The sequence below is a fragment of the Podarcis melisellensis genome, assembly GCF_964234715.1.
Source record: "Podarcis melisellensis genome assembly, chromosome: 4".
NCBI lineage: Eukaryota > Metazoa > Chordata > Lepidosauria > Squamata > Lacertidae > Podarcis > Podarcis melisellensis.
The window spans coordinates 59450710-59474096 of record NC_138531.1 but is presented as its reverse complement, the minus strand read 5'-3'; the positions used below and the strand labels follow the sequence as shown (position 1 = coordinate 59474096).

The 23387-nt window shown below is 38.5% G+C and overlaps 1 protein-coding gene and 1 long non-coding RNA gene across 20 annotated transcripts in view; one reads left to right on the top strand and one right to left on the bottom strand.

Moving 5' to 3' along the window:
* Positions 1-23387, bottom strand: part of ROBO2 (roundabout guidance receptor 2) — a 901420-nt gene that overhangs the window by 421073 nt on the left and 456960 nt on the right. The gene's annotated exons all lie outside the window — the stretch shown is intronic.
* LOC309368120 overlaps positions 3515-23387 on the top strand; it is a 50225-nt gene continuing 30352 nt past the window's right edge. For both annotated transcript variants that reach the window (XR_014167556.1, XR_014167557.1), the window contains exons 1-2: positions 3515-3565; positions 7404-7496. This is a non-coding gene — a long non-coding RNA (uncharacterized lncRNA). The remainder of the gene's footprint in view (positions 3566-7403; positions 7497-23387) is intronic.

The window sequence follows — 23387 nt, the reverse complement described above, 5'->3', positions numbered from 1 at the left end:
CCTCTAGTTAAGAACAGTTTCAGGTTAAGAACAGACCTCTGGAACGGAATTAGGTTCATAACTAGAGGTACCGCTGTATACTTCTTTACTCACACAAATTCCAGTATATATAGTCAGACCTACTCGTGTATATAGTCCAGTGTATACATTGTATAATACAGTTGCAGTTAGATTCCACAATTCTGCCGCAAGCTGGGCTCTGTATATTATATGACGGGTGTACAACCAATTTATGCAACCCTCCTTCCAGTATAAACATGCCACATTGTGACTGCCTGGAACATGTTTATACATGCAGATGCCCTATACCATATATGTGCACAGATCATATGCAAGATTAAGGCCACAATTCTATGCAGCTTTTTATGGATAATAAGGTTCACTGAACACAGTGAGTCTTCCAAGTGAGCATGAGTAGGACTGAGCTATCAGCTCAGTTCTTATTTGCACTGCCCTTGTGCATTGTGGCTTTCAAAATCGGGTTGACTTATTTATGTATACATATACACAGGTTATATATATGTACTTATCAACATTGGGATTTTGTAGGATACCACTGTGGTAAGGGGGGAAGCCCCCCCCAATGTAATTTCTGTTCCAGGATGACCACCCTATCCCACCTTGCTACCTGACAGAACTTATGGTGAGGTCTTGTACAAACAAAACATCATATTCCCAAACTAGTTTGAAATGTGCATTCTACCAAGAATGCAAATTGAGCAGAATTCTAGTTTCTGCATCTGTGAAAGCAATGATGTGATCAACTCTGCACATTCAGAAGAGTATATGCATGGAATTGACATAGAAGCCATTCACAAGCTCTTCAAGCAACTCTCTTGCACACAGTAACTGTGGTTGCAACCCTTTCTTCATGTTTATGGAATGGTAAGGTAACCTGAACATGAGGAGCCCTTCTTCTGTGTTTTGCATTGTGCATAAATTAGCTGTAGTAAATTGGGGTCAACCATATGTGTTTGTTTTGTTTGTTCTCTGTTTTCCTGACCTTTCATTTTTCGTGTTTTGACTAAAACAAAACACAAAACACAACACAGAATATCACATCAGTATTTTATAAATAACCCCATGCTCTTCATTTCAACCTACCTAATTCCTTAAGCTCTTAAAAAGAACACCTTTACCACCTTCTTTCTAAACTGCTGAAGCCCTTACAATGTAAGCAATCCAGGAAGAAGATAGAGTATATGGGGTCTCTCATGAGGTAAAAGGATGTCTACACCAAGGGGTGTGGAGAGAGAGTTTTCCCTTTTCAGTTCAGCTAGGAGGAAAAATATATATATATTCTGTGTGCAGGGGTGTTGGGGGAAAAGCATAACAAGGGAAGACAAATGAGACTGCACAAACTGAAGAATAAGCATAAAGAGGATGATCAAGTAAAGGAATAGCTGCATCAAAGGTGTATGTCTGAATACTTGCAATATCTTTAGTGTATAAAGTGCAGCTGAGGCCGTGAGTGATCACAAGAGTAGCTACTAGCTATTTGATGTTAGCACTGATGATTAGACAGGGGGTTAGAGGAATATACACAGGTCTGTAAGCCAAAAGCAATGTTAGATGGTGAATCTTTAGTTCCCCCTACTGGAATATAACAGGAAACAGATGTTCTTGGTTTGTTATATAGCTAATCTTTTGTGTTTTGTTAAGACCACTTGTTTTGAACTTCCAACCTATTTCTCAAACACTGCATGAAGTTGAAACATGTGCATTTTGCTCATTATTCTTATTGATCGCTCAGAATTATTTAACATTGTTTTGCAGCCCATTGCAGTGTGTTTCTTAGAACTGAGTTAAATGGAATTTGCTCCCAGTAAATTTACTTGCAGCAAATCTAGGCTTTTAAAATTGTTGAATAAAAATTGTGGCTCAGCTTTTTTGTTTTGTTTTTTGGTTTCTGCTTTTCATAGCAGGTTGTTTGTGTTGTTCTACGTATAGTGCCTTTGAGAGAAGGCCTTCTAATTTTTTAAAAAAATACTTGCCAGTGTATTGAAATGATACACAATATACTGCACTTTGTGTATTTTATACAAATTACCTAAGTATAACATTTTAAAATAATATGAGTATGATTAGCATCCATATGGGAACTAAGTATAGATAATCAGCAAACTCACATAAGCAAGATCCAGAAATATTGTCCCCCCAAATATTCTTTTCAGGTCAAATATATTTAATATTATTTGTTCTTTTATTAAATTACACTGGATCTGTTAATGGAAGATTTAGACAAATCGCAACCTAGATTTGCAGCAATAACAGCGATAGAAAGTGATATTGTAGATATATTTACAATATAATTCTTTCCATTTGCCTTCTCTATACAAGTTAGTCAATGTTTGCATAGCTGTACAACAGTTCCAAACTTGTTTTATGTAAAACAGGAAACAATATTATTCTCTTTTCAAAATATGCCCCACAGATAAATATATTTCTAATACATTTCTAACAGATTTTTTCATATAGGAGGCTATAATTAAGGATAATGAGGTGAGGTGATCAAAATGGCCCTCTTTGCTCATGTTCTTATGAGTTAGCAATTCTGGCATATGCATAACAGAATGTGAAATATTAAGCAATATTTCTCTTGGATAGTAGATATTTCAAGGATTCAATATATGTGACAATTACTGCATGTTTATTAATGTGCATTTTATAAAATGCTTATGTAATTAAATAGCACCTTTGAACTTTTCAAATATGTTAAAAGTACTTAGGATTGTATTCATTGTATGTCTTACTTAGAATAAACTGATTGAAATTAATACGATATGGCTCTCTTAGGTCATTAATTCCAATGGGTCTTTTTGAGTAAAACATAATTCTAAACAACCCTTAGTATAGCTTCTACTTTGAAGAACACAAAAGCTATGATATGCACATCAATGTTGTGTTGCACAGACTTTGCAATTCAGCATAGTGGTACAATTTGCACATCAGTGTAAACTGATATAGACTAAACAGAGAACCCATTACAAGCATGTGGACGATGAACACCTCAGCGGCATATGTTAGGGGTGTCCTGGTTTTTACTTTTTGAAATAAGGCAACCCTAGCATTTGTACAAGAAGTTTGCAGAATGGAATCAAAAGGCATAGTTTTTTTAACCATTTCTTGAAAATAGTCCTGTAATCACACTGATTTCATTTGGGCGTACTTAAAATTATGAATCATTGAAAGCAGTGAGACTTCCTGGATATGACACTCTAGCCTAAATGCTCTTGCCCCTAACTGCAGATATAGAGAAATTATATTGTGAATTATGCACATGCTCAGAGACATTTCTTGTCATTTTTACTTCACATGACTCAAGAGCTAAGTGCTGCTATGAAAAGAGATTCCCATTTACTTATTACATCTGTAACTCACCTTTCCTCTAAGGAACTGAGGTTTTACTTCCTGTGTTATTATCAACTGTGAGGTAGGATATTTGGAGAGGCTGTGATTGGCCCAAGCCTACCCCAGTGAGCTTTATGGTTGCTAAGCTGAAATTCAGTGGTAAGCAAAGTCAAAAGTAGACAGAAATACTGGACTAGGTTTTGTGAAATGATACGTAAGTTCTGTTATTCGTAGTTCTTCCCATGTAAAACAATTAAGCTCCTGTATGTCACTGTTGCTTTCATAGCTATATTTATGCAGCCATATATTTGTTCACTTCATTTTAAAATTCCTTAGTGGTAATTCCTTAATTCCTAAGTTTATTGCCCAAGTGCTCTTCCATGAAGTTCCTGATTTATGAAGATGTCAGTTCATATGAATTCTTCCTACAATGCAGTTGCAATTCTAACAGCATTAGAGCTGCTGCTCTGCCTCTACTAGTGGACTGAATGCTCCCATCAAGCTATGGTTCTTTTTTCCAATATAATGCTGTCAACACTATTGTCATCAGTTATACATATCAGTGGATTATTAACAATATTATTTGTAGGACTTCTGTATTAGTTTTGTCTGAGAATGGCCTTGTCTCACTTCAGCAATAGAATTACATTTTGCATTGTCTCCAGAAATGCTTTCAAATTAGAATCGATGTGTTGGCCATACAATTTTTCACTGCCACTGTAATTCGGTTTTCTGCCTAAATTTTTTATATGACTTTATGATTTATCTTTTAAAAACTGTGATACTAAAAACAAGTGAAGGGAGAAATACTGTGTACCATGATTTGAACAAAACGTTTATTCTTCATGCAGGATACACAATTTATTTTCTATAGTAATATTTTTTATATTTGGCAGACAGGCAGATCCATGAGAGACTAGCCTGTTATATGTGTATGTTTAAGCTATTTGGCTTTTCTTTTTTAAAAAAAGCAGTCTAGGATAATGAAAGATTGTCAGTTATGGAGTAGTCCTCAAATTATGAGTCCTCAAATTTTGTGAGTCTCAGTTGCCCACAGCTGTAAATAAAGTGTAAAAGGAGAAGGGGTGTATGAAACTGGGTGTGTGTTTGTATAGGAGGTAACTCAGTGTTAATGTATTAGCCAGTAAACCCAGTGAAGCTTCTAGGCAAGATGGACATGCAGGATATCTATTTAGTTTAAAAGGCAATGTGCAGCTTAATTGAGAAATGTTTGTGTATAGCACCGTGGTAGCCAAATCTTCATAAAGTTTTATTTGGAAGTTACTCATTCTGACTGTAGCAGTCAAATTTACTACCATGGGAGGATATTTGGAATTGGATGAAAGCATAAAATGTTTTGTAAGTCTTATCTTACTTATCTTCACACAATGACCAATAAGACTGTGGTTTTCAAGTAACTTTCTTAAGGTTATCCACTGAGTCTGTATCTGATAAGGGAGTTGAACCCATGTTGCCTGGGTGTGACCAGTGAGGTCTGGCAATAGACAGATTTTTGAATTTGATTCAACAATGTGCCACCAGATTTTATTGGCTTCCAGGATGGGTCCTCAAGTTATATTTTCATACAGAGATACAAAGCACATGCCTCTCGTCAAATCTGAAGGACATGCATCTGTAAACCAAGATGTAACCCTTTTAAATACTCAGAAGTAATAACTGTGAAAGGGTTGGCATTCTCAAAGGGCAGATCATCTTGTAAGAAACATGTTTAATTTTACATATGTAAGTCCTTGACTTGAGGGAGAGGTACATTATCAGTCCACTGGTACTGTGGTGAGAAATGTCCTTCAGTTAAGAATTAGTTCAGAACTTTCACAGAAGTAAGCTACATTCTGGAAACATGATAGTCAGTGATGCCAAGAACAGCTAGCAAGATGCTGTTCTGGACGCATAAAGTCTCACAGCTTGAGGGGAAGCCTGCAATGTCATACATCCTAGAGCACCTGACTTGGAAATAAAAAAAGAACTGTAATCAGCCAGGTGGAGCAATCCAGTAAATTAAATTAACATTAAGATGAATCAAGGAAGCTACACTGACTTCTGAAGGGAGATGAGATTTAAAGTTCTCTTAGCTGTTTGAAAATAAATGTATAAATTATGCTTGCTTAATTTCACAAATGGAAAAAATACCTCTTTGTTAATTACTGTTAAAATTAAAGAAACAAATCATTGAAGTAATCAGGAAGCCTATAACTATTTAAATGTAGGAAATTTCATTGCAAAATGGTACAATATATTTATTTCTCGGTGAGAAAAACACTAAAGGGGTTTTATTGTAATTTATTTATTACCTTTCATTTATATCCTTGGATGCCCTGTACAATGACCTGTATTGAGGCAGAGACAGAAGTATAGTGTCCAGATCAAGGGAACTAACAGTACTGCTTGATTCTACCTTGATTAGACCCCACCTGAAGTACTGTGGCCAGTTCTGGGCACCACGGTTTAAGAAGGGTATTGATAAGGTGGAACATATTCAAAGGAAGATGACCAAGATTATAAAGGGCCTGGAAACCAACCCTTATGAGGAACCCTTATTGAGGGAGTTGGATATGTCTAGCCTGGAGAAAATAAGACTGAGAGGTTATATGATAGCCATCTTCAAATATCTTCCAGGGACTGAAACTGCCTTGGTCATGCTGGTTGGTGATCTGCGTCAGGCTAGCGACAGAGGTAAAAGCTGTTTTCTGGTTCTGCTGGATCTCTGACTAGAGGTAGCCTAGTTAGATGGGTGGGATATAAGAAATTAATAACAACAATAGCAGTGCTCTAGAGGGTAGGACCTGAATCACTGAATTCAAGTTACAAGAAAAGAGATCCAACTAAACATTTGGAAGCGTTGTTTGACAATGGAACAGAATACCTCAGAACATGGTTGACTCTTCTTCATTTAAGGTTTTTAAACATAGGTTAGATTTGTCAGCAATTATTTAGCTGTGATTCCTGTATTGCAAGTATTTGGGCTATATAACCCTTTGTGTCCTTTCCAAAACTGCAATTCTATGATTATGGGTGGAGTTGTTTAGTTTTGCTCCATGTCCAAGTATTGTTGCAAAATTAATTCCTTATTAAATAAGTATTTACTTTCCTTGCAATATGCCATGTAACATCTGTGCAGACATCAGTAGAAACACTGGATCTTAATAAAGATGGAAGCATATCTGCAAACTGAAGGACTGGTTTCATGGAGGAGGCTGGAGGCCTGTCCATCATGCTGGCCAAGGCAGAATAGAGTGGTACTATTACTTCCCCTGATCTGGACACTACTTTTGTTGATACAGCCTAGAATTGCATGAGCTTTTTTGCTGCTGCATCTCACTGTTGACTCAGGTTAAATTTGTTGTCAACTAAGACCCCTAGATCCTTTTCACATGTACACTTGTCAAGCCAGGTGTCCCCTAGCCTTTATTTGTGCATCTGATTATTTCTGCCTAATTGCAGAATCTTACATTTGTCCCTGTTGAAACTCATTTTTATTAGTTTTGGCCTATTTCTTGAGTTTGTTAAGATCACATCTTTTGCAGTATCAGCTACCACTCCCAGTTTGGTATCATCTGCAAATTTGATGAGCATCACCTCTATTCCTTCATCCAGGTAATTCATAAAGCACATACCAGCTATCCCTGGAACATATTTCAGGAAAAAAGCTGATAACTGTGAACTTATCTTTTGTCTTGTAACTCACGCACTCTTGTTACTTCTGCTACAAATTTCCTTCTTCTGTAGATTTCATGCCATGGAAAGGGCAATATGAGCAGTTCCACAAAACTTGGATACAAAAATCCAACCTTGCAGGGCGAATACCATCTGGGTTTGCAGAGCTGTCAGCCAGTGGTGGAAGATGCAGTCAGATTCTTGGCGTGGCAGTGCTGCTCAGCACAGATTATCCCCTATTTGCTTCCTATAGCATGTTAAGTGGGAGCTCATTTCCTGCTATCCGCTGCTACTGTGGCTCCTGCATTCTCAAAGAGAAAGGATGTTTTAACTCCTGGGGCCTAGAAGTTCCATTATCATTCCTTTATCTTTGCCAGCCCTTACAGGCTACCAGTTACCTTATTTCTGGGAATTGATGAAGTCACTGGAGGGGAGTCTGGCCTTTGGCAGCAGCTGGACTGTGACTTCTGGTGAGTGTGCATGTTTTCCATCTCTTTGAGCTGGTGAGTAATGCGGCCAGGAGCCAAGTTTCTAGAACTGGACAAGGCTTTATGCTAGTTCTTGTATTAGTACTGCCAGGCAGAAGCTTCCTCTTTTTGGTGGCCCCACACAATAATTGCATTTAGTACATTTGTCGACCGCCCAGTCAATAAAGTCATCTGGCCAATTTCTCACAGAGTTCAAATTAAGCATTTAAAATGTTTCTTAAAAAAAATCCTTGTCTAAAAACCAGCACAGGCAGCATAAGAACATTTAAAACCCAGCAGAAATAATCTGTTCCAAGAGCAATTAAAAAAGAGAGAAGAAAGGTCCTAAAAGTCCTAGGAGAATAAACAAAACAGTATTGGTGTTGAAAGGATCTTAAGGTAGGTGCCAAACTATCCTCATTAGGGAGGGCATGCCATAACTGGGGAATTGTTCACCATGCAGATCACCCTGTTGGGTTGAGAGTCTCCACAGCAGCCTTGTAGGTTTGAATGATAGCTGGCATTTGCATGGAGACTATCCAATCAAGCAACTTTATACATTATTATGGCTACCATGTGGAGCTACTTCCAGAGGCTTCTGTTGTAAGATCGTCTTCATTTCTTCTGTCTCTTCTATGGAAGTCTGCCTACTTTTCTGCTTCCCCCCTCAACACCCATGCAAACAAACTCTGATATATAGACCAAAAAAACAAAAACTTTGCAACATCTATGTGTCTGATAGGTTTGCTTAAAGAAAAAATGTTTTAAGGAAGTGCTGAAAAGTGAAGTGAATAGGCAGTGAATTCCAAAGTGCTGCCATGTTAAAATATCAATTTCTCACAGATGCAGAATGACTATCATGTGGCACCTGTAACCGTGCCTGTGGCTTAGATTGAAGTGGCTGAGTGGACACATTGGGAATAAGGGGATCCCACAAGTATTACTGAAGGAGTTCATAGTTTACATATAATGAACATGGGCATAGCCAGGATTTATTGTGGGGGCAGGCTTTATGTTAGGGGAGGCAGAACTGAGTATCTGTGACACAACTGGTCAGTTAGTTAAGTATTTTTATCTATTTACTTGATTGGGGGGACAGTTGCCCCCTTGCAACCCCCCCCCCCGCATCCTTGTTCAAGAAAGCAGAGACATATGTTTGTAAAGTACAATATAATGTGTTGCAGTTATGAGATTTTATATAACAAATGTTTACATTTGAATCCTGAAACACTGAAACTAACATTTCTTGTTAGTTTTGTCGCTTTGCCTTTGTATTACAAAGGGAAACAGGACTTAAAGGGCTGCTTAATAGTCTGGACCCATTGAGTGATTCAGGAGGAACCCTGTCACATGCACTTCAGGAACTTAAAGGAAGTGAGGAATATATTCTTCAGTGGCAAATGAATGCTTTAAGGGAATGCATGTCAATAAATCTGTAATTAGATATCTTTTAATACTTTTTATTGGGAGCCACTGCAATATTTCTAACTGTTAAATATAGCAGTTCACATTGATCTGCACTTTTAAAAAATGTCAAAATGCAGTCACAGTGTCTACCATAATATTCTGTAATGTTTCACTGAATTATTATTTAACAGTCTCACCTAAATAATATCACATTCTGTAAGTGTTGTTTATGTGTGGTTAGGTAAGTAGACTTATTGCTTGATAATATGAAGCCAATTGTCACCAATTATCATTTGATAAGCAATTACAAGCCAATGTAGTTAGATTCAGACTAGGAGTAAGCCCCATTGAATTCAGTGAGACTCGTTTCTGCATAAAAATGGTTAGGATTCTGCATAAACATGGCTAAGTAAATGTAGCTAAAAAGTTACTAAACAGCATCTCAACATCTGACTCATATTATGAATGTTTTAAATGTTAAGAATGCTATGTTCATCAAAAGCTGTTCCTACCATGTTACAGCATTGGAGTGTCTATGTTCCCCTGAAGAGTGTGTGAAGATTGCATACTATGTTTCTGTATGGCAAGAAAGGTGATTTGCTATATTTAAGAACACATCACTTTACTTGGTTATATCCCACTGCTCCAAGTTAAAAACAAAAAGTTAGAAACATGGACTTATCCTGCATACTGTTTGTGAAAAGTGTCTAGATTCTGATCACTTTTCTAAAAACAGATCTTTCATCAAAAATTCAAATCTTACTGGAGCAGATTGATCTCTTTCTCAACATTCCAGGAAATGTATTCATTTCTACTCCTACAAGCCAATCTTTTAAAATATGTATAATTGATCATAATATTTCAAGAAAATGCTTATTTAAGCTATATCACTATGCAAAAGTAGACATTGTTCTTTGTTTACCCGTCATAAATAGCCATAAGGTAAAATTATTAAGAAGCAGTTGCAGTGAAAGGTAAAATAAGCCTCGCTAGTCTCAGAGGTGTTCCAAAGCTCGAAGTAATTCCCAATAACATTTGCTTAATATTTCATGATTAAGTCATCAAAAAAACTGAGAGCTGGGAACCATTGCAGATAATACTCTTGTAGTCACCTTGACTTGTTAAATTTAAATTTGACAGTACTTGCCCTAGCACTTATTTTTGCTTTTTTTTGCACTTAGCACTTAATTAAGCTAAAATGTAACTGAAATAGTATAATTTAAAGTTATATGCAGCTGGTGTGACACAGGAAAAAAGGGTCTGAATATAAATTAGTGATGGGAAGTATGTGTGTACAAGAAGACCATCTCACACTTGCTGTATTACAGCTATGCCATTCCTATATAGAAAAACCAAAACCTTCAAATCTACCCCATATGTATCCCAAGGAGTTGGTCAACGTGTGGGGTTCTGGAATGTTGAAATGTACAACTCAGTACCATGGCAAATCTGGCAAAGAGTAACACAACCACTTCAAGGAAGCAGGAAATAGGAGTCAAAGTTCTTGCCGGCCTCTCCACCTTTTTCTATATGCCAAACCATCAACTTTTTGAAATTACTGGTGCAGAGAATAGACTGATGCTACAGTATATTGGTGAACACATCTATGCATACACAAACACAAGCATCAATGTGATACTGGCAGTGGATTCCATACAATGATATTACCGTAAATTGTACTATTAAAGACCATAAGAGCCTGCTTGACCCATCTAGCCCAGCAACCTGTTCTCCTAGTGGCAAACCAGATGCCTATAGGAAGCCTACAACCAGGAACTGTGTGCAGCAGCACTGTTCTCTTCTGCAGTTTCCAGCAAGTGGCATGCAAAAGCATACTGCCTTTGACAGTGGAGGTAATAATAATAATAATAATATCTTTATTGTCATTGCCCCCTCTTGTGGACAACGAAATTACTTGGCTGCTCCATCCAGCCAGGTAGGGCACTCCACACAAAATCAAAAACACAAAGAAAAAGCCTTAAGGTTTAATAGTCACTGGTAGCCTCATCCTCCATGAATTTATCTAATTTTATGTTAAATGTGGTCATCACAGACTTTTGTGGGAACAAATTCCATAGTTAAACTATGTGCTGTGTGCAGGGGCATAGCTAGCTGCTCTGGCACCCGGAGTGGCGGGGGCCCGGGGGGCGCCGCAACAAGCTGCCCACGGCATCAGCCTGGCGGGCACAAGCCCCATGCCGTTTCGGGCAATGCAGGACCCCAAGCTGCCGTGTCACTCCCAGGAGAGATGCATGGCTCGGGTGTGCTGCAGGCAAGGCTTTGCGGTAAGTGCCACCCCTGGGATGTGCCATTTTGTCACCCCCTTAGGGATGACACCCGAGGTGGACCACACACACCTTTCTACGCCCCTGTGTGAAGAAGTACTTTCTTTGGTTTGTTCTGAATCTTTCAACACTGAGTTTCATGGGATAACCGAGTACTAATGATATGAAAGAGAGAGAGAAAACATTTTCATTTTCTCCATGGCATTCATCATTTCATACACTTCTGTCATGTTACCCCTTACTTGCCTTTCCTCTAAACAGACTTTCCAGCATTTGATACCTTTAATCACAAACAAACACCCTTCCTGTCCCCTTGCCTAGCTGTTCTTTGAGATTTTTTTTTTGGGGGGGTATACAATACAATTTTTATGTAACCCCAAGTACGAGATCATTTTTAGTAAACTCAACAATTACAAGATCATTTTATGAAACCCTTTAACTAAAAACAAGCAACCACATTTCATATGTCAGTGTTGTATTGATTAGAGTCTCTCTCTTTTTAGCTGAACTATGTTAGCAGTGATGAAAATTACAAGAGGAAAGTGAAAGTAATTAATAGTTTCAGTGAAATCTCTAGAGGACATACTTACCATTTGTTCTGACAGACAGAAGTATATGACAATGCATGAAGACTGTCTCTCTCTACTCTAGAGGTGATGTCTGTAGAATAAAATTAAGGTGAAGCAGTGAGACTGTTAAGCAACAGGAATAATGCTGTATTTTAAACAGTATAGAATATTGTGGCACTTTAAAGACTAATGAATGTACTGTGGCATGAGTTTTCATAGTGTAGAGTCCACATCTTCAGATATAAGATAACTTCATCTTGTAACTAATGGATGTTCCTGGGTGCAATTTGAGAACCACCTCCTCCCATGCCAGTCATCCACTTGTTTCTATCTGGTGGAGAGGCCCTTCTCTGTGTTCCACTTATGGTAAAAGCTGTTGTGGTTCGAGGACCCGACCCCCGCGAAGTAAAATGAAGACACAGGGACACGTGATATAAGGTTAATGGGCTAGAAAAGGCCACAACTTTATTGATTACAGCAATGAAAAGGTATTGGCTTAGGCATTGGATCGCGAAACAAGTGGGTTTATTCACCAGGGGTTCATCACCAGTTGATGCTAATCCAACTATAGGCTCACCCCTGATGTCACCGAGGGTCGTGCCATGGCCTCCCGCCAAGCAGGCTTCGGACGGAATACACGACCGCCAGATTCCATTAACGGAATACCCCTAGAAATTGAAGGCATAGGCGATGGCCACACCTAGCACTTCAACACACCACAACACATTATTCCAATGCCTAACCTACCCACCAATACCACCAAAAAGTTGTGACGATTGCTACGAGGTAGGCGAAAAAACCAAAAAGCCTAATGCCAAATGGAAAAACTCCTACCAGGCCCCCCGGGCAACCGGGGCGACCAACCTAAGGTCCATAGCAAGGCCAATGACCTAAGCCCTAACTCAAAGGGAGTGGAGGGTGGGTGACTCGCTCAGGACGACAAAGAGAAATGAGGCCGGGGGGGAGGCTGGCACTGCAGCATAAAGGCTGCTGGACACGCCCCCCCATGGCACCTGGTTGGATGGCCACCGGGGGGGGGCGTGAGTGCCAGCCAGGTGAGCTGGAGGCAGGGGGCAACGCCCCCTGCTAGGAGCGGTGCTCGGGCTCCCGTCCACAACCACTCCCCTCTCTTTCAGGGAGGAGAGTCTTTGTGGTTCGAGGACCCGACCCCCGCGAAGTAAAATGAAGACACAGGGACACGTGATATAAGGTTAATGGGCTAGAAAAGGCCACAACTTTATTGATTACAGCAATGAAAAGGTATTGGCTTAGGCATTGGATCGCGAAACAAGTGGGTTTATTCACCAGGGGTTCATCACCAGTTGATGCTAATCCAACTATAGGCTCACCCCTGATGTCACCGAGGGTCGTGCCATGGCCTCCCGCCAAGCAGGCTTCGGACGGAATACACGACCGCCAGATTCCATTAACGGAATACCCCTAGAAATTGAAGGCATAGGCGATGGCCACACCTAGCACTTCAACACACCACAACACATTATTCCAATGCCTAACCGCCACCCGAGCTAAAGGCTCGCCGCCAATACCTTCAACGCTGCAACCAATCCCAGATGCTTCTGCTGATGCTAGCTAACCAAATGTCGTTCCCCAGATCCGATAAGTAGACGCCGTCATTCCGGTATAAAGCTTGGTCGCCGATCCGGATACGGTCATGATAAATGACTCGGCCATACATAAAGCGCACCCAACGGGCTACCGCCCGATTTACGAGTTTCCTGGTTCTTTCAATGGCCATACAGCTTTGCGCACTGCGCCAAACAGTTCTTTTCAAGAAGCAGGACCAGAACACCGTTGTTCTGGGACACAAGGCTGCAAATGCATTCAAGTCTCTTTTTACGACAAAGAGAAATGAGGCCGGGGGGGAGGCTGGCACTGCAGCATAAAGGCTGCTGGACACGCCCCCCCATGGCACCTGGTTGGATGGCCACCGGGGGGGGGGGCGTGAGTGCCAGCCAGGTGAGCTGGAGGCAGGGGGCAACGCCCCCTGCTAGGAGCGGTGCTCGGGCTCCCGTCCACAACCACTCCCCTCTCTTTCAGGGAGGAGAGTCTTTGTCTGTTACTAGAGAGAGTGGATATACCCAAGTTGCTTCATGAGGTTTGGCTGGTACCATTTCAGTGTATTCTGCTGCCCGGTAAAGACCTTTCCATTCCCTCAGGCTTTTGTCAGGTATATAATATTTTGATTGGAGTGATGTTTCTATCTCTCATGCCTGGTTCTATTGCATTTTATTGATGCTGTGGTTTTGTGAATTTGTAATTTTAATTAGTGTAAGCTATCTTGAGTGATGCGCAGACATCAGGGTGAAATGTCCTTATAAACAATTATACTATATTAATTGTTAGTCTTTCAAGATGTCACAACTTTCTTTGTTGTTTTTGGTACAACAGAGTAACATGGTTATTCCTCTGGAGATTGCTGTGTTTGTGAAGATTGTGTTGTGAAGAGACAGGCGTATGGTGGCCAGATTCAATGGTATAGATCACACATAATTTTGTTCACTATTGAGGCATAAAGTTTAATTACACACATACACACACACACACACACACACACACCCCATCTGACTGGGTTGCCCCAGCCACCCTGGGCAGTTTCCAACAATGCTATACTGGTTTTTGCACAACTGAATGAGAATTATGATGTGAGAGCAGGCAAATAGAAGCTTTGCCTTCCTAACATAGATAAAGAATGTGGTAGTCATCTGAGTATTACTCAGAGTAGACTCACTAAGATTAATGAATCTTAGTAATGGCCATTGCTTTTAATGGGTCCACCGAAGTTATCTACATTTAAAGAAAACTCAGCTGAAGATTATTTAGAGTTGGTACCTTCTGCCACAACAATGAAATAGGATTTATAAGTCAGAATGCATTTCACAACTGTAAATATGCTATAAGTAATACATACTGGAGAATGTATGGCAGGACCACATATTTCAGGAATTTAGGATATTATTATGGAAAATAATAATTGACATATTGTAGGCTCAGAAAGGAAATGAAGCAGATTTTATTGGGTATTCTTCCTGGCTATCAGTAAAGTACACTTTTAAACTATAAATTTATTCTCAGTGGCAACAATTGCTTATGCCAGCTATTGCAAATCAAATTTGGTATTGCATCATAAGGAATATCTGATAAGATGTGACATGCAGTGGAAATGGATAAATAACATTATTCTAGATGAGAGTATAGAAGAATGTAAAGTTTGTCAATATTTTCTGTATATTGGGTTTGTATGGTGATATTTTTAAAATCAATATGCTTATAATATAATATTTATTTATTAAATTTCTATTCCACACTTTTCCCCAAGAGAGTCCATGTATAGTATACTTTATAAATTGTGAGTTATGAAAGTGTACTTAGTATTTAATAAAACAAATATAGTAAAAAAAAAAATTAAAAGCATAGTGGGCATTTTAAATATAGCAAAAAATAAAATAGTGTGCTTTTTAGCTAATAAATGCCATTTATTAGCTAAAAAACATGGCTTTTTGTTTTTGTTTTTGCTACTACCAGCACAACACATTTAAACATATTGTGTGACAAATGTCCTTAGAAAACAGTATTTGGTAATTTTAATTGCAATTTCAGTACTAAAATAAAATTATAATGTTTCATAATGTGGACAACTCTCTACACATTTTATAAGAGAGTTTCCACATGCAGTGGTAGTCTATTTTAATATGCATCACAGTACCTGGAATCCCATGGTTTAAGATGGCATTTCTAGTGTGGTTTGAAATAGTCCCACAGTCCTATCACTTTCTTCTTCTTAATTGAATATATAGGCTGCTTTTCCATTTAGAGGCCCTCTAAACAGTTTATAACATCTTACTTAATTGACATTTATCCTAGACGCAACATTATCCATAAGGAAAACCTTTATGCAGACATATATTTTTGCATTGTTCTCTCACTCCCATGACAGAAAAGTCAGCATTTTCTGTAGCAAAATCCATGAGCATTAAAAAGAGAGGGGGGGAGTTGGCAAACACATAAATGAAATCTACAAAGTACATTTTCAAAGCAGAGGTCCTAACCTCTAGCTGCCATTGATTAAGTGAGAACTGCTGAGGTAAAGCACTACGGAATACTTTGAAAATACAGATGAATAGAGCTGTCCAGTTAAAGAAACAAAAGGGGTAGTGTGAGCTAAATCAGTACTTCTCCATCCCCCAACCCAATAGTATCTAGATTGAAAGAAATCTGTGCTATTAATAATGTAATTTGCATGACACATTCATGTAAGCATGTAAGCTTGTCAGGATATTTAATGATAACCCATTGAGCCATTTGTCATTCAGTGAAGTTTCTTGAATCAACAGGCTTTCTACTTAAAATACAACACACTCACCAAACGTACTTGTTCCTGGTTATCAGGAGTTTGCTGCACAAAATTTGGCAGTTTTATTTAAATATTTGTTGTTGCTTTTCTTTGCTTTACACACAGAGACACAGTTACTGGAGAATAATGGTCTCAATTATATTCAGCATAGAATGGTTTTTCAGGCAGTAGGTCCTAGAAAATACTCATGCCCAAGTTTGCTAAATTCCATGCACCTGTCTGTGGGACGGAACTAGAAACGCTTACTCATCTAAATTTCTCCCCATAATTTGGAGAGTTCAGCTACTTAGGTCATCACCTTTCCTGTCACTTGAGGCTCAGGTGGCCTTGGTGGTGGTGAGTGCCTTCCATCAGCTTCGGCTGGTGGCCCAGCTGACCCCTATGTGGACAGGGATATCCTAATTTCTGTTGTCTATGCTCAGATTACTGCAATGTATTATATGCACATGGACTGCCTCTGAAGATGGTTCGGAAGAATTGGGTGGCCAGGTTGCTCACTGGGGCAAGACAAGTTTGAGCATATTACACTGATCCTGGCCCAGCTGTACTGGCTCTAAATTAATTTCTGGACCCAAATCAAAGTGCTGGTTTTGACCTATAAATGGCTCAGGACCACAACACTTCAGGGACAGCCTCTCCCCACATGAACCAACCTAGACCCTGCGATCATCATCTTAGGCAACAGGTTGGCAACATGACAACAGGCTTTTTCTGCAGTAGGTTCCAGTTCATGGAATGCTCTCCCCACGGAGACTTGCCTGGCACCTTCATTACATACCTTTAGCTGTCAGGTGAAAATGTTTCTCTAGACCCAAGTGTTCGGCTGATTAACACTTAGAGACTTTTAAATGTGTTTGTGGGAGGAAGTTTATTGGTTCGTTTTTGTTTTATTATGTATTTTGTATTTTTATGTTGTAAGCCACCCTATGATCTTTAGACGAAGGGCGGTATAAATATTTAATAAATAAAAATAATAAAATAACAGTGGAATTATGAATGTAAAGCTGTTGTCTGTGTACTGATCAAGCCAATATTTATCTGAAAGAGTGGACAATATTCTACCTTTAAAAAGTGGAAGACACCTAACAGCACAAAGATAGCAAGATGAAGACATTTTCCCTAAAGGATCATGATTGGTATCCATGCCTGTGAACACTGTAATATTCTGCTGACCTTAACTTGGCCTAGTTTCCACTAAAATATAATATTTCCCATTGACTACATAAGACAAATTTCAATTGTTAAATGAGATTTGCAACATATTTTCTTTTTCCATAAAACTGATACTGGAAATACTTGAAAAAGCATTTTAGCCTGCTAAACTTAAACTAAACACAAATCACTATACAGTATAAGCACAGCAATTGCTTTCTAAGTTTCTACTGCCACTAACATACCAGTTAGAAACCTTCAAATTCCATTCTATATGCATTGTCTGTGTTTCTCTCCTTACCATATAAATGAAAAGATTATGTAAGAGTCTGTGTTTAATCTTCACCAATGTCTGTTAAACACTGCAGGAAAAGAAACCATTTTTCTTGAAACAAGAAGGTCATTGACCTAGATCACATAAACCTCCCATCTACAATGTCAACAGAAAAATCTGTGTGGAAGGCTTGAAAGTACTATTTGTCCATGTAAATGTAAAGGCATGCCCTCCTTTTATCTGTATGTTTTCCATGCTCACTGCTATGTGAACATCTGATTAGAAGCTTTTGAAAATAAGCTGACTGTGTAATTATGGGGCATAAACTCCCATACCAAGGTTAATGCTTCCCAAAATACAGGCAAAATACAAATCTAGCTGGAAATATCATTTATTTCATAATTCAGTTTCAGTGTCTTTCCTCATAGATTTAAAGCATTCCTATGCTTGTGGACAATGATGAATCCACTCTTAAGGTATCAACATCTAAAGAATCAGCAATAGCAATTGTACATATAAATTGGGAAACAAAATGGCATATCCCATTCATTGTTTCTTTCAAAATAAGTAGATGCTTTTATCTGGTTGAACAAATTAATTGCCTCACTCTTTCATTGGCCATTGCAGTACTCATAAAATACAACTAGACTAGACATTCCTGATATCTGATGTATCTGATGGGACGCTGCATTGCTGACCATGAAAACTTCATTCAACAAAATTCACAGCATTGGGCAATGGTAACACTTCAGACTATAAATGTTGTTGACTATCAAAAGAATCCCACAAATTTTACTTTCATCTACTCTGGTAAGAATTCTGGGGTGGAGGATCTAAAAAATAGCTAGTTTATTGGTGCCCTCCTGTCTCATTGGTCTGAGGGATGGAACAGCTTTGCAAGAATGAAACATACACCTCCAGACTTGAGGAAGATACTAAGACTGGGAGAGGCAAGGGACAGTGCCTTCATGACTGAGAGGTCTATTCGCAATCAGAGTGAATAAATCTACCTGGGAAGTGAATGCTTTTAAGATCTCCCAAGTCAACTTTAGAGGTGCCTAGCACAAAGGCTCCTGTCAGATTTTTTTATTTTGGGGGTAGATGAAGGAAATGGACTGAAATATCTGCTCACAAAACAGGGAGATTTAACAGATTCCTTTTTCACCCACCACCAAACTGTAATGGCTAACCTTGCAACACAGCCAATTCAGATAGCTTTCTGAAATTTGGCAGAATTCATGCCCTCTGAAGGGATGTTTTTGCCTGCAAAATTCATCAAATCTACCAAAAAATTAAAAAGGTATATGTGATACCTTTTGGGGTGAGAGAGAATAATTGTTTAGAGGGTTTCAGCAAAAAAAGCCCATGAACTTATATACCTGTAATTTGAAGTGGCTAGTATGTCTCTAAATTTAATTCGCTTTTGTCAAAATGAAAAAAAGTGATAGGCAACTGAAAATTTCTCAGTAGTAAATGTGGATGGAGAAAGGGATTCAAATAGCTTCTGAATTGTTCCAAGCCAAATCAAGCTAATTTACAAAGTGTTGAATGGGATCTGAACTAAATCATGTGGTTGATACACATGCCTATCATCCAGATCATCATTTCCAAATAGGGGTTTCTTTCAACATGACCCACAAAGGTGTAGAACCCTCATGCTGTGACCTTCTGCTAAGCACTTCAAGTTGCACTTCAATGTGCTAAGCACATAAGCCTTGACTTAGCTGACACTATTTTTGCAATTCACTCTATGGATCTATCTAGAGCACTGGCTGGTCTTGTTGAATACATTTTAGTTTTTGCAGACTGAGGACATGGACAATATATTTGTGGCCTACGATCTGTTTTCTGTCTCTTGCCTTCCTGGCTTATAGCATCCAGTAAGAGAATTGAATAGACTGCCTGGATCCGGGAGATTATTAATGCCTCCTTGCAAAAGAAGGCATTCCTGTACAAAATGAGTTCTTAGATGAGATTGGTTATCTATTTCCATTTCAGTCTGGCTTCAGGGATGGTTTTGGAACTGAAATAACTTTGGTTTGTGTTGTGTTTTTTTCAATTACATGATCATGTACACAAATGGCTTGTCACATAGAGACAACCACCCATGTGGACAGATTTATACATACAGTATGCTGGCAGTAAGTTACCTAGGAAAGGTCCCCTTCTTGTAACAAGCAAGTGTTTCTTGCCAATACAAGAACACAGATGTAGATGAGAACAACAAGCGTGAATCAGATGTTTAAGGATAATTTTAAAAACTGGTATTTCTTCTTAATAAAATGGGGCAGAAATCCCAGGAGAAGCTAAAAGTCAAAATAGTTGATATGAATGCAGAACATAAGGTTATCAGTAAATTTAACTTGTGTACAGGATGCTTCTAGAGATAAAATGAAAATAAGGAACAACTTGAAAACCGTCAGCAATGGTTTATATTTATATATAGGGAAAATAGATGCAAAACCACTGTTTTCAATTTACATTGGGTTTTTGTGATGTTCAGAGTGTAAGGACTTTTTTTAAAAAAAAAGAGCAATGGGAATAATAGCCCAAACACATGTTCTTTGTAAGTGATCAAGTTCTCTGGAGGGCAGTGCATTCAAATTGGAGATGTTATCTAACTAAAGCAAAAGTCATAAAAGCATGAAATTTGTAATTGACTCAATTTATTCAGTTTATTAGTGGCATAGACCTCTGTTTGAGTTAATATTACCCATTCCAAGTGGGGGGGGGGTGACATGGTGTATCATGACATAAATTACTGCCTGCTCACATTACTGTACTTCAAGTCACCCAAATCTACCAATTAGACTAGCTCTAAGCTAATATGGATGTTTTCAATACTTCTCTTTTATTGGCAGTAAAATGTGACTAGCTCCTTGCCCATGCAATCTAGTAGTATCATATTTGTTTTAAGCAGCAGTTAATTGTCTCAGAGTTATGGTGACATCACTTGGCTCCTTGGCTACTCGGTTGTGTGTTTCACATTTTCCTATGTATTATTTGGTGTACGCCAAACATTTCCCTTGTGCATGAATATATTCCAGTAATCTTCAGCATCTTGCCTACCACTGCAACACTGTAATGTCACATTGTGACAGATTGGTAGTTTTGAAGGAATTCAGACAACCTGAAGTTCCGAACAATATCTGTTCATTAAATATGTATTCAAAGTTTAAAAGATGTTTAAAAAATGGAGGGATGTGCATGCAATTTCTCCCTGTTCTTCTAGCTTCCATTTCCCTCTTCCCTAGACCACAGATAGTCCTACTGCAGAAGTCACCAACCTTTTTTGAATAGTGGACACATTTGGAGAGAATGCTGGGGTGCCGGTCACAAAATGGCTACCATGGAGGGGGCAGGAAGAGAAAACCACCCCTGAAAACATTGTGCAAACCATGGGAAGTAAGATATGTCTCGCTAGTTCTGATTATAGAGATCATACATACACACACACACACAGATGCTGCTGCAGTCTAATAACAACAGGGAACATTCATCAGTATGAGCAAAAATCTACAAACAAGCCACACTGCTTTCATTTCACAGAAATTGCTTAGAAGCTTTAGAGACTTACTTTTTAAAAAAATGAAAGCTTAGAGTCTGGGGCACCTGTCTAGGAGCACCACTTGAAGCCTTCATGAGTGCCATGAAGTGCCTAACAGTTGTTTTTCCTCTTTTCAAAAACAAAAAAACATATATTTTTCTTTCTTTTCTTTATTATTTCTTCTAATATGTACTGCTCTCTTTTTCCTCTGTGGCCCTTAGCTTTCATCATCATCATCAATAATAATTTATTACCCATCATTCACCTTAAATTTCCTGGGCAGGTTACAAGAATTCAAAATACAACATTAAAAACAGTATAAAACAACTGAAAATCACAAAAATTAGGTGGGCACCTTTGCAAACCTTAATACTTGAGAAGATCTGTAGAGAAGGAGATGGTATTTCAGATAAGCAATGTAGCTGTTGGCACTTGAGAGGAGCACTAGGAAAAGTGTTGCAACTTTTAGAATAACGTGTGCTCTGCAGTCTTAAGTGTTTCACACTTTCTGAGGAAATGGTGTGAAGGGGGCTTGATTTTACACTTAATTGGTTGGGAGCAAGTTCCATTGAGGTCCAGTGAGGTTTACTCCTAAATAAATGTTTTGCATGGTCACTTAATATGCATGCTTCCTTATTGTTTACTGTAATTCTTGCTGAAGCCTAGTAATTGTATCCCCGTTATTGACTAAACCAGTTTCATTAAATACTCTGAAGCTGTTTTGCATGATGTATAGCAATATAGCATGTTTCTCTATGGTTACTCTGGTTAATACACGTTACTTTATTATATTACATATGATCATTTTTTTCAACTAAGCTCAAATATGGTAACAATTCCTATCTACAAAGTTTTTAGAAAACTTTTATCAATAAGAAATAAGATAATACTCTTCTCTGTGATTATAATATGCATTCAGCTATATGACAGAAACAAGGTCACCGAACTAGATTTACTTTAATTGTTCAAGTATTACAATTGCCTGGAAATATATTGCCTGCAGTGTATTACTGCTTATGGAGTTGTGGCTGAAGGACATAGTGACAGGTATAGTTAAGCCGTAGTCTCAAATCTTTCTTTAAAAAAACCCCGGACTTTAAAATTGATTTTAATTTTCTCCGTGGTGGCTTTCATTTTTCCATTTTGTCCATTTTTTGCCTTGGGCAAACTCTAGACTCCAGCTTCTCTTGACTGCAACTATAAGTATGGATTTCATTCCATTTCTTACAAGTAAAGTAGCCTAGAGTCATTTCTCACTGTATGTACAATTTTCTACTGGTGAGATCAGTTTTATTAAATCCCATTAAAACTCTCAAAAACAAGAAAGAACTTTGTAGCAAATTACCTTCAACATAATGCAATGGGTCTTAAAAACATGAATACCCTTAACTTTAAATTTGACATATCAGTTATACTTTTCTCCCATCCATCCCTCAAATCGTCTATAATTATGTAGCATATTAACACTACTAGACAGGCATGATTTCTAGGCTTGGGTCAGAGTTGTTTAATATCTATGTAAAACAAGGAGAATTGATAAAACTGGAAAGAGAGAGAAACACTTATTTAAAACAAAAAAAACTGTCAAAAGTTACTTCAAATAAAAAACACCAACTTACACTGGCTTAAGGGGGAAAGGTGTTATAAGCTTTGATGAAGGCAGGAGTATAGTCTTTTCAAGAAAAACGTAATTAGAATTAATTGTAGAAATTATCACAGAAGAATAGGAAGCTGCCTTACACTTACCCACTGACCGTGGCACTCCAAGATTATAGAGAAGGGTCTTTTCCAGCGCTATTTGCATATGTCAAGGATCAAACCTGGAAGTGCTTCCAATCAAGGCAATTATTTTGCGTGTTGAGACCCAGAGACCTCCCCACTAAATAAATTCACACATGACTCAAATTTTAGTTTTGGTTTTTGGCAGAATTTAGGCCACAACTTTATTGATTACAGAAGGTGAGTGGTTGCATAGGCTCTGGTTCAACTAGCTCCCTGCACCCTTGCAGGCAGCACTGACCCAGGGCACCAGCATAGGTCAGCCAAGGGTGAACACCTGGAAAGGTGAAAAGCCGGGAACAGACTCTGTTTACCACCCAGATGCCCCCCTGGACTCAGGTATGTGCACAATCCCCTCACAGGGGTTGACCAAACCAGATGAGTCCCTGGATTCCTTTAATGGAATTCTTTGTTATTTTTCCTGCAATACACTAACACACCTGCCCCTCTGGTGCAAGTTCTATTGTGCCTTTAATGTAAATGATGCTATTACATCTGTCAAAGTACTG